Here is a 12622-nt window from a genome sequence, read left to right as displayed (position 1 = left end):
AGGCAGGTAACCAAAGGAGTGGTCACGCTTCTGAAGAAGGGGAACCAACATGGAGGGGGGAATCTAGATGACTATAGGCCCATCACTCTGCTTAACGCAGACTTCAAGATTTTGTCCCGCGTTCTTGCGAATCGACTGCAGGCTGTTATCGGCGACTTGGTCGAACCGGATCAGAACTACGCTGTGAAGGATCGATCGATTCAAAACAATCTGCACTTGATTCGCACGATCTTAGAGGGGGTAGAAGACGACACAGAAGCCGCGCTGATCAATTTAGATCAGTCCAAGGCGTTCGACAGGGTGGACCATGGGTTCCTGAGGGCTGTTGTGGAAACCGCCGGCTTTGGTCCGGACTTCCGCAAGTGGATCTCCGCCCTGTATCGTGATCCCGCGGTGGTGGTGCAAGTTAATGGTAGGTTGTCGGAGTCCTTTGGGGTCTCCCGGTCGGTGCGGCAGGGTTGTCCGCTGTCGCCTCTGCTTTATGTCCTGGCGTTGGAGCCCTTCCTTCGCAAATTAAGGGACGAGGCGGCGAGACCAGTCCTACGCGGCATAGCTCTGCCTGGCGGCAAAGTTGCCAGGGTGTCCGCGTACGCCGATGACGTCACCGTGTTCGTCGCACGACGAACCGACATTGAAGCGGTGGTAGAGGCGATCGCTGAGTATGAAGTTGTCACAGGGGCCGTGATCAATCGCAGCAAGTCCGTTGGCCTGCGGTTGGGCGCCTGGACCGGGGTAAACTCGCTTCCAGGTGCGTTCGGCTGGACAGATGGCCCAGTAAAGATCCTCGGTGTGTGGTTCGGGCCGGACCTCCAGCTGGACAAGAATTGGTCGGAAGTACAGACTAAGGTCGAGTCGTCAGTAGGGACTTGGATTCGGAGGAAATTGTCCTTGAAGGGTCGTGCGGAGGCATGTGCTACATACGTGTTTCCGCTGATCCTTTACCGTTTATCTGTTCTTCCCCTGCCTGCGGACCGCTGTAAGGCTTTAGAGCAACTCCTATTCAAACTTCTTTGGGTAGGAGGAAAGCCGTATGTCCGTAGACAGGTCTGTACACAGAAGCTTAGCGAGGGAGGCTTGGGGATGCCTGATCTGCTTAGTCACAAGCACGCAGAAAGATTGGCATTCCTGAGTCGGACACTGATGGAGGAAACGCCCTGGGTACCAGTCGTGGAGCAAGCTTTCCCACGGCTCATATCCAACCCTGCCGCTGAAGGTCGCAGAAGACCGGCGGGGGAAAGGTGTTTCCTGACCGAATGCCGAGCCGCCCTTAGGGCATTGCCGGGGTCCAGTGACCTTGCACGGCCTAGGTGGTTGCTATATAGGGACGTAGTGGAGGGGACTGCAAAAGACCCGCTGGTGGAGCGGCTACATCTGTCGAGGGGGGAAGTTCTCTCGCTGTGGAGTTGGGCGCCTGCCAGTAGCTATATTAACAATGCTGAATTTTCGCTTACGTGGAGGCTAGTCCGAGACGCGCTGCCACTCTTCGGCAAACTAGCCAGGGACGATCATGATAGGGATTATTACTATCCCCCGTGCCCACGCTGCAATGATGAAGAGGAGGAGGAAACGAGAGAACACGCGTTCTTTCTTTGCAGCGGGGTGCGGAGTCTCTGGGAGTATGTCGAGGGGGTAACGGCTCGCATCGACCCCGAGCAGTCGGTGCCACTTGATTTAGCATACGTAGTCGATAATGTGGATCCGCCGTTTGACAGGGAGAAACGGTTGGGGTTTCTAGCGATCCTAGCGGTGGCTAGGTTAGTGACGTGGGTTTCACGTCTGGACATTGTCTATAGGGGGCAGTCTGTTTCCGATCATGATCTGGTTGTTCGCTTTAAGCATCAACTTAAAACGAAAATCAGATGTGATTGGAAAAGATTGCCCCACATCGACTTTGATAGAAGATGGGTGCACAACACTAGTTTGTGCATCCGACGAGGCGCTAGATTTAAGTTCGTGTTTCCACCCTAGTGGTATTGGTCCTAGGGTGCTGAGGTTTCTTTTTTCTCGGAACCCAGCCCAATCAAGACAAGTAATATAAGGTTTACCTTATAATATTTGTAGTCTTAAGGCTAGATAGGCAGTAACCACCAAGAGTGGATAGCTTGTGCTTTTTATAGGGCCTAGATTAGGGTAGTATGCGTGTGGATCCTGTTCCCATAGCTTTTTATTTTTTGATAGATTGGCACTAGGAGAGCTTCCAAAGATGCCCAAAAGTCCACTTGTTTTATTTTGTCCCAGGCCTATTTTGCCCATTACGTACATTATCTTGGAAGACGCCATCCATCCCTATTATCCCCGACCCTAATTTATTTTCCATACATGTCCCTAGTTCCTCCACTCCCCTTTAGGGAACGACCTGCTTGCTTTCACCCTTTCCCCCCGGGGGAAGAGGACCGGAAGACAGTGGGCGTTTCATATGACAGACCAGCCGTTAGGTAGGGAGGGTCCCCTTACTAACCCGCCCCCATAGGCATTTTGTTAATTTGTTTTCTTTTTCTTTCTTTTTGGGTGTATTCTAGTTTGCCCCCCTTCCCATCATCTCACCCCCATTTAAAAAAAAAAAAAAAAAAAAAAAAAAATTATTAATTAAAACTCTTTAGTTTGTAGATATTTTTCCTTTTAATTTCTTGTATATAATGTTATATGTTCTTCTTTTATCACAGCGTGAATGTCGCCTGCCATCCCGTAAGCTGGGGAGCTGTTATTTTAAGTAGGTCCGGGTAAGAATGTTAGGCGAAACAGTGCGTGATAGAAACTCTAGTATAGGTTTTATAATAAAGTACTTGCTATCTTACGCAAGTCTAGCTAAGGACTAGAAAAGACCCCTTTTTCCCCCACTCCCCCTTACTGGCCTTTGTGCCTAAGCTTCTTCGTACCCCAAATGAGGCCTTGGCAGTAGATAATGCCAAGGCCGGGGACGAAGGGCTAAATATAATACTTACCTTGCATAGAGCAACGTAGTCATGATCAAAGTGTAGTATCTGTTCCAAGACACGCACTAGACCAGACAAAGTTCTCGAAAGCAGGTGCCCACTTGGTCAGCCTTTTGACCACTTAAGGGTTTTATTTGTCCAGCCAAAAAGGACCGACCCCTTCTTTGGGTGAGTGGTCCTTTCGGCCAACTAACTGTTTGCTTTTCTTTCTTTTTTGCAGGTCCGTCCAGTGTCTGGATCCGACTGAGGCAGCCGGCAGGACTAGAGGTAACCGACGTGCCATTAGGCGAAGGCCCTCTAGCTCCGAATCGGCGGGTCGGTGAAGGGCACTGGGCCAACAAAAAAAGAGGCAGGCCTCTGCCTCTAACACCATGGGGGACGCCCCTGGTGTTGTGACGAGGAGGGGGAGTGCCACATCCGGTGGCGCTCCAGTGACGAGAAGGGGGGTGTCACATCCGGTGACACCCCAGTGCCGAGAAGGGGGGGTGTCACACCCGGTGACACCCCAGTGCCGAGAAGGGGGGGTGTCACATCCGGTGACACCCCAGTGCCGAGAAGGGGGGGGTGTCACACCCGGTGACACCCCAGTGCCGATACCTGGGGATATCACCTTTGGTGATATCCCAGCGACGATTACGGGGGGCACCACACCCGGTGGTGCTCCAGTGCAGTGGGCGGTCCCGGGGGTCGCCACCTCCAGTTCGAGAGCGGTACCAGGGGTCGTTAGGTCTAAAGCTAGTTCGGGGGCTGCTGCCTGGGTGGACCTCGACAGGCCAGAAATATCATCCTCATCATTAGTCGACACCACGAGGGAGGACGAGCTGGCTGCGTGGAGGAAACTCGTCCAGGGCACACCTGGTGGAGAAGGCGTACCCTGCAAAAAGAGGAGACCAGTAAAGAAATGGTGGGCCCTGGACGACCAAGCAGCCATTAGGCCATCTCAGTCGGAAGCCAGCAGCCCCCAGAAAGTCGAAACCGACCTCAGGAAGACCAGGTCACTGGAGGTTATTGTGGTTGATGGGTGCTCCCCGGGGGTGGGGGGAACTAAGCATGTGGAGCCGGCAAAAAAGGAGGAATGGCCAGCCCTCGCAGTGTCCGACTCCCCGATCCCGGAAGAACAAAGGACGCCGCCAACAACATCGGCAGCGGAGGTAGTAGCAGCAACACCTACAAGAGAGACATCAAAAGAACAGCTGAGCTGGGGACCAAAACAAAAACAGACCAAGTCCCCGGAGTTTTACAAAGAACTGCTGGAAACAAAGTACAAGGGACTCATAGAAGGCAATAACATCAAAGCCGTGCCACAAACCCTGGAAACGATAAGGGAGAGGTCGGTCTCTCTCCTTACGCTTGATGCCAAGGGAAAGGGATTAAAAGGCGTCCCGAAGGACCGCATGATGGAGCTGCTTGGAGAGCTCCGAATTCCAGCCCAGTATGCGGTCAGAAGATATAATGCGATGTGGGAGGTCCTCTTGCCAACGAAGGAAGACGCGGAAAAGCTGGCAAGAGGAGACCTCACGTGGAGAGACGTAAAAATAAGACCCGAATACCTCTCCAAAAGGCGAACAAAAGTAACCATTTCTGGGGTCCCCTGCTTCCTAATTGAGGAACAACTGGGGGCAATGATGTCCCAATTTGGAGAAGTGGAAGACTTAGAGGCAGTAAGGGGACCCCGAAATATATTGACCGGGGAGTACAAACTCCAAATGCGCCTCAACCGGAAGCAGTTCCACGAAATCCCAGCTCAGCTGACCTGTGAGGGCTGGACCATGATAGTAATTGTCGAAGGCAGAAGGCCACAATGCTGGCAGTGCCAAAAGACAGGCCACGTGGCACGATTCTGCCCTCAGAAGAAGACGAACACGGTAGAAGCAGAAGCAGGAAAAAGGCCAGAAACGGAAGTGGGATCCAAGAAGGCCGAAAAGAAACCGGAAGAACAAGACTCCACTAAATGGAGTACGGTTGCAGGAAAAAAAGGAAAGAAGCCTGAGCCGGCTCCACATGCCGCAAACAGAAGTATGCCCACAGCCGTTAAAAGAAAAGCCAGGGTTACCGGATCCGGCTCGGAGAGCGATGGAGGAGACGAGGGCCAAAAAGGTAAACGAGAGAAGAAAGAGAGAGTACAGGATCCTGAACTCCCGGAATCACAACCCCCCCAAGAGGAAGTTCAGCTTACCCCTCCCCTATTCACCACTCCGATTTCCACGATGGAGCAAGTGGAAGCTCCTGAGGAAGATACTACCGTGGAAAACACCATAGAAAACCCGGAAAAAATTCCAATAGATTCCGGCCAAGCGGAAAGCTGTAAGACCCAGGAGAAGCAGGAGGAGCAAGAAAAGGCGGCGGTCCCGAGAGAGGAGAGGTCCAAAAAATTCCCCTTCCTACCCGGGGAAAAGATTTGTAATGCCGACCTGAGCCATGCGGTCAGTGACCTCAATGGCAGACAAAAAAGATATTTGAAGGAGTTAGAAGGCCTTAAATCCATCGATGGCAAAGAGGTCACTGACCCAAGGAATTTTCGCGATGCCCCATCATTGATCACTTTCGTTAGGGTGAATAGGGGGGGTAGAGCAAAGGCGCTGTGGCGCATGATCGAAGCTGGAAAATCCGCATTCGCGGGATTAAAAATAGTGGACGGGGAGCACCCATCACTCAGTAAGATATCAAACCAGTGCGAAGGGAGGGTCCCCATTTATGTTCACCCCTCCTTTTATAGGGCACTAAAGATGACGTTCCCCCTGGACGTGGGAGGCCTGGCTCGAGACGGACGGCTTACGTCCGAACTGCTCACGGGCAGTCTCGGTCAGGCCTTCGACGTCCTGACCCCCGAGGACTTTAGACCCCTAGTAGAGGAATACTACTAGATAGTGGAAACATGGAAACGAGCTTGAATATAGCTAGTTTAAATGCGAGGGGCATGAGATCCCGAAGCAAGGCTGTTCGCGTGCTGAGGGATCTCGTGGCCCTTGAGGTAGATGTAGCCACCTTGCAAGAGACCCACTTTGTTGGGGCCGGGGACTGCGATGTGCTGGTGAACGATTTTGATGTTTACTCAGCATATGGCAGTCTCTATAGCCGGGGGGTCTCTGTACTAGTGAGTCGCACTCTGTCTGCGACGGTTACACTTGTCCACGCGGACGCTCATGGGAGGTTGGTCGTGGTCGATGTTGCCGTTAAAAGCGGCGCGTTTCGGATCGTGGCAGTTTATGCGCCTAACATCCCCAGCGAGAGGGTTTCCTTTTTTCGGCGGGTGGAGGTGTTTCTCTCTTCGGGTCCGGAGCGGGTAGTTTTAATGGGGGACTGGAATGCCATCCTGGACCCCAGCATAGATAAGGTCGGGGGGGTTAGAGGGTCGGGAGGGTGTGAAAGCAGCCTGTCTGACCTGATGGCCTCGTGCGATCTGGTCGATAGGTTCCGTCTGGATCACCCCGGGAGGGAGATGTGGACGTGGCAATCTAGCTCGGCCGCCTTTACAAGTTCATACTTGGACAGGATGTTAATTAGAAGGGGCGACACAGATTTCCTATCTTGCCCCACGTTCCACTGGTTAGGTCATTCGGACCACAAACTTGTTTTGGCCCGTTTGAAATTAGGTAATAGGCCTAGGTTGGCAGGCTACTGGAAGATGAACGCCTCCTTATTGGAGTCGGTCGACTTCCGGGAGCAGCTGACATTACTAATTCAGAGGGAGTTAGTGGGGGCGGTTACCGGGAGTAGATGGTGGGTTAACCTTAAGGCTACCATTAGGCGCTTTTGTGTCCAATACAGCCAACGCCTCGCGTTAACTAGGGCTCGGACCAAAAGGCACTTAGAGGATAGATTGACCCGGGCGGTGGCAGGGGGGGATTCCCTAGAACTAGCTCTAGTTAAGGGGGACCTCAATCGCTTGGCTAGCGAGCGATATGAAGGTCAGTTAATTAGGGCTAGGTTAGAAAGAGTTTCCAACGAAGCCGTGAACGTTGACGCTGTTGAGCGTAAGGCTGCCCTAAGACGTGGCTCGGACGGGTACATTCGGGAGGTGAATAACCTGGGAGGGCGTCCTCTCGTGTCGACACGGGAGATCTGCAATGGGTTTCGGCAACATTTGGAGGAGCGCTTCACCAAACTACCCAGACTCCGCGGCCAGGAGTTTGGCAGCTATTTAGCTGGCTCGCCCCGCCTTACTGCGGCCCGAGCGGCTAGCTGCGAGCGGATGGTTACGGAGCGTGAGGTCATTACTGCGTTGAAGCAGGTTGGCCGCAACAAATCTCCGGGGCTCGATGGTTTACCTTACGAACTGTTCTTGAGGCTGTCGCCCATGTTTGTGCCCCTTCTGACGGGCGTGTTTAACCACTGGTTTGCCCAGGACTCGATCCCGAGGCAGGTAACCAAAGGAGTGGTCACGCTTCTGAAGAAGGGGAACCAACATGGAGGGGGGAATCTAGATGACTATAGGCCCATCACTCTGCTTAACGCAGATTTCAAGATTTTGTCCCGCGTTCTTGCGAATCGACTGCAGGCTGTTATCGGCGACTTGGTCGAACCGGATCAGAACTACGCTGTGAAGGATCGATCGATTCAAAACAATCTGCACTTGATTCGCACGATCTTAGAGGGGGTAGAAGACGACACAGAAGCCGCGCTGATCAATTTAGATCAGTCCAAGGCGTTCGACAGGGTGGACCATGGGTTCCTGAGGGCTGTTGTGGAAACCGCCGGCTTTGGTCCGGACTTCCGCAAGTGGATCTCCGCCCTGTATCGTGATCCCGCGGTGGTGGTGCAAGTTAATGGTAGGTTGTCGGAGTCCTTTGGGGTCTCCCAGTCGGTGCGGCAGGGTTGTCCGCTGTACCCTCTGCTTTATGTCCTGGCGTTGGAGCCCTTCCTTCGCAAATTAAGGGACGAGGCGGCGAGACCAGTCCTACGCGGCATAGCTCTGCCTGGCGGCAAAGTTGCCAGGGTGTCCGCGTACGCCGATGACGTCACCGTGTTCGTCGCACGACGAACCGACATTGAAGCGGTGATAGAGGCGATCGCTGAGTATGAAGTTGTCACAGGGGCCGTGATCAATCGCAGCAAGTCCGTTGGCCTGCGGTTGGGCGCCTGGACCGGGGTAAACTCGCTTCCAGGTGCGTTCGGCTGGACAGATGGCCCAGTAAAGATCCTCGGTGTGTGGTTCGGGCCGGACCTCCAGCTGGACAAGAATTGGTCGGAAGTACAGACTAAGGTCGAGTCGTCAGTAGGGACTTGGATTCGGAGGAAATTGTCCTTGAAGGGTCGTGCGGAGGCATGTGCTACATACGTGTTTCCGCTGATCCTTTACCGTTTATCTGTTCTTCCCCTGCCTGCGGACCGCTGTAAGGCTTTAGAGCAACTCCTATTCAAACTTCTTTGGGTAGGAGGAAAGCCGTATGTCCGTAGACAGGTCTGTACACAGAAGCTTAGCGAGGGAGGCTTGGGGATGCCTGATCTGCTTAGTCACAAGCACGCAGAAAGATTGGCATTCCTGAGTCGGACACTGATGGAGGAAACGCCCTGGGTACCAGTCGTGGAGCAAGCTTTCCCACGGCTCATATCCAACCCTGCCGCTGAAGGTCGCAGAAGACCGGCGGGGGAAAGGTGTTTCCTGACCGAATGCCGAGCCGCCCTTAGGGCATTGCCGGGGTCCAGTGACCTTGCACGGCCTAGGTGGTTGCTATATAGGGATGTAGTGGAGGGGACTGCGAAAGACCCGCTGGTGGAGCGGCTACATCTGTCGAGGGGGGAAGTTCTCTCGCTGTGGAGTTGGGCGCCTGCCAGTAGCTACATCAACAACGCTGAATTTTCTCTTACGTGGAGGCTAGTCCGAGACGCGCTGCCACTCTTTGGCAAACTAGCCAGGGACGATCATGATAGGGATTATTACTATCCCCCGTGCCCACGCTGCAATGATGAAGGAGAGGAAGAGACGAGAGAACACGCGTTCTTTCTTTGCAGCGGGGTGCGAAGTCTCTGGGAGTATGTCGAAGGGGTAACGGCTCGCATCGACCCCGAGCGGTCGGTGCCACTTGATTTAGCGTACGTAGTCGATAATGTGGATCCGCCGTTTGACAGGGAGAAACGGTTGGGGTTTCTAGCGATCCTAGCGGTGGCTAGGTTAGTGACGTGGGTTTCACGTCTGGACATTGTCTATAGGGGGCAGTCTGTTTCCGATCGCGATCTGGTTGTTCGCTTTAAGCATCAACTTAAAACGAAAATCAGATGTGATTGGAAAAGATTGCCCCACATCGACTTTGATAGAAGATGGGTGCACAACACTAGTTTGTGCATCCGACGAGGAGCTAGATTTAAGTTCGTGTTTCCACCCTAGTGGTATTGGTCCTAGGGTGCTGAGGTTTCTTTTTTCTCGGAACCCAGCCCAATCAAGACAAGTAATATAAGGTTTACCTTATAATATTGGGTAGTTTTAAGGCTAGATAGGCAGTAACCACCAAGAGTGGATAGCTTGTGCTTTTTATAGGGCCTAGATTAGGGTAGTATGCGTGTGGATCCTGTTCCCATAGCTTTTTATTTTTTGATAGATTGGCACTAGGAGAGCTTCCAAAGATGCCCAAAAGTCCACTTGTTTTATTTTGTCCCAGGCCTATTTTGCCCATTACGTACATTATCTTGGAAGACGCCATCCATCCCTATTATCCCCGACCCTAATTTATTTTCCATACATGTCCCTAGTTCCTCCACTCCCCTTTAGGGAACGACCTGCTTGCTTTCACCCTTTCCCCCTGGGGGAAGAGGACCGGAAGACAGTGGGCGTTTCATATGACAGACCAGCCGTTAGGTAGGGAGGGTCCCCTTACTAACCCGCCCCCATAGGCATTTTGTTAATTTATTTTCTTTCTTTTTGGGTGTATTCTAGTTTGCCCCCCTCCCCATCATCTCACCCCCATTACAAAAAAAAAAAAAAATTAAAACTCTTTAGTTTGTAGATATTTTTCCTTTTAATTTCTTGTATATAATGTTATATGTTCTTCTTTTATCACAGCGTGAATGTCGCCTGCCATCCCGTAAGCTGGGGAGCTGTTATTTTAAGTAGGTCCGGGTAAGAATGTTAGGCGAAACAGTGCATGATAGAAACTCTAGTATAGGTTTTATAATAAAGTACTTGCTATCTTACGCAAGTCTAGCTAAGGACTAGAAAAGACCCCTTTTTCCCCCACTCCCCCTTACTGGCCTTTGTGCCTAAGCTTCTTCGTACCCCAAATGAGGCCTTGGCAGTAGATAATGCCAAGGCCGGGGACGAAGGGCTAAATATAATACTTACCTTGCATAGAGCAACGTAGTCATGATCAAAGTGTAGTATCTGTTCCAAGACACGCACTAGACCAGACAAAGTTCTCGAAAGCAGGTGCCCACTTGGTCAGCCTTTTGACCACTTAAGGGCTTTTTCTTTGTCCGGCCTAAAAGGACCGACCCCTTCTTTGGGTGAGTGGTCTTTTCGGCCAACTAACTGTTTGCTTTTCTTTCTTTTTTGCAGGTCCGTCCAGTGTCTGGATCCGACTTAAGCAGCCGGCAGGACTAGAGGTAACCGACGTGCCATTAGGCGAAGGCCCTCTAGCTCCGAATCGGCGGGTCGGTGAAGGGCACTGGGCCAACAAAAAAAAGAGGCAGGCCTCTGCCTCTAACACCATGGGGGACGCCCCTGGTGTTGTGACGAGGAGGGGGAGTGCCACATCCGGTGGCGCTCCAGTGACGAGAAGGGGGGGTGTCACATCCGGTGACACCCCAGTGCCGAGAAGGGGGGGGTGTCACACCCGGTGACACCCCAGTGCCGAGAAGGGGGGGTGTCACACCCGGTGACACCCCAGTGCCGAGAAGGGGGGGTGTCACATCCGGTGACACCCCAGTGCCGAGAAAGGGGGGCGTCACATCCGGTGACACCCCAGTACCGAGAAGGGGGGGTGTCACACCCGGTGACACCCCAGTGCCGTCGAGGGATGATACCACACCCGGTGGGGTCCCAGCGCCGTATTCGAGGGGGAGTGCCACGTTCGATGACGCTCATGTGTCGTTACCTGGGGTAATCTCTTTCGGAGATATCCCTCTACCTCTGGTGGCGGATGTCACACCTCGTAGCATTCCAGTGTCTGGCGTCGGGGGTGTTGCCACCCCAATAAACAATCCCAGCCAAGCAGAACCTGGCCCACCTGGCTTCACCGGCATCGCCGTCGTAGATACCACCAAGCCTCCAAGAGCCTCAACAAGAGAAGAGGTGGTAAATGCATGGAGCAGAATCGTACAGCAAGCTTCAAGTGAAGAGGATGTACGAGGTAACAAGAAGAAGAAGAGGCGGCCGGTCAAGCGTTGGTGGATACGCGACGATGCCGGTACGTCAGCCCAGACACTGCAAAAATCACAATCCGTCACAAGCAGCCCCCAGAAGCCTGAAACCGAGGGGCTACGAAGATCCAAATCTATCGATATAATAGTAGTTGATGGGTGCTCCCCGGGGGTGGGGGGAACTAAGCATGTGGAGCCGGCAACAAAGGAGGAATGGCCAGCCCTCGCAGTGTCCGACTCCCCGATCCCGGAAGAACAAAGGACGCCGCCAACAACATCGGCAGCGGAGGCAGTAGCAGCAACACCTACAAGAGAGACATCAAAAGAACAGCTGAGCTGGGGACCAAAACAAAAACAGACCAAGTCCCCGGAGTTTTACAAAGAACTGCTGGAAACCAAATACAAGGGACTCATAGAAGGCAATAACATCAAAGCCGTGCCACAAACCCTGGAAACGATAAGGGAGAGGTCGGTCTCTCTCCTTACGCTTGATGCCAAGGGAAAGGGATTAAAAGGCGTCCCGAAGGACCGCATGATGGAGCTGCTTGGAGAGCTCCGAATTCCAGCCCAGTATGCGGTCAGAAGATTTAATGCGATGTGGGAGGTCCTCTTGACAACGAAGGAAGACGCGGAAAAGCTGGCAAGAGGAGACCTCACGTGGAGAGACGTAAAAATAAGACCAGAATACCTCTCCAAAAGGCGAACAAAAGTAACCATTTCTGGGGTCCCCTGCTTCCTAATTGAGGAACAACTGGGGGCAATAATGTCCCAATTTGGAGAAGTAGAAGACATAGAGGCAGTAAGGGGACCCCGAAACATAATGACCGGGGAGTATAAACTCCAAATGCGCCTCAACCGGAAGCAGTTCCACGAAATCCCAGCTCAGCTGACCTGTGAGGGCTGGACCATGATAGTAATTGTCGAAGGAAGAAGGCCACAATGCTGGCAGTGCCAAAAGACAGGCCACGTGGCACGATTCTGCCCTCAGAAGAAGACGAACACGGTAGAAGCAGAAGCAGGAAAAAGGCCAGAAACGGAAGTGGGATCCAAGAAGGCCGAAAAGAAACCGGAAGAACAAGACTCCACTAAATGGAGTACGGTTGCAGGAAAAAAAGGAAAGAAGCCTGAGCCGGCTCCACATGCCGCAACCAGAAGTATGCCCACAGCCGTTAAAAGAAAAGCCAGGGTTACCGGATCCGGCTCGGAGAGCGATGGAGGAGACGAGGGCCAAAAAGGTAAACGAGAGAAGAAAGAGAGAGTACAGGATCCTGAACTCCCGGAATCACAACCCCCCCAAGAGGAAGTTCAGCTTACCCCTCCCCTATTCACCACTCCGATTTCCACGATGGAGCAAGTGGAAGCTCCTGAGGAAGATACTACCGTGGAAAACACCATAG

Source organism: Euprymna scolopes, chromosome 46, assembly GCF_053919585.1.
Source record: "Euprymna scolopes isolate OS-2025 chromosome 46, ASM5391958v1, whole genome shotgun sequence".
In the NCBI taxonomy this organism is placed as follows: Eukaryota; Metazoa; Mollusca; class Cephalopoda; order Sepiida; family Sepiolidae; genus Euprymna; species Euprymna scolopes.
Note: the sequence above shows the minus strand (reverse complement) of the source record.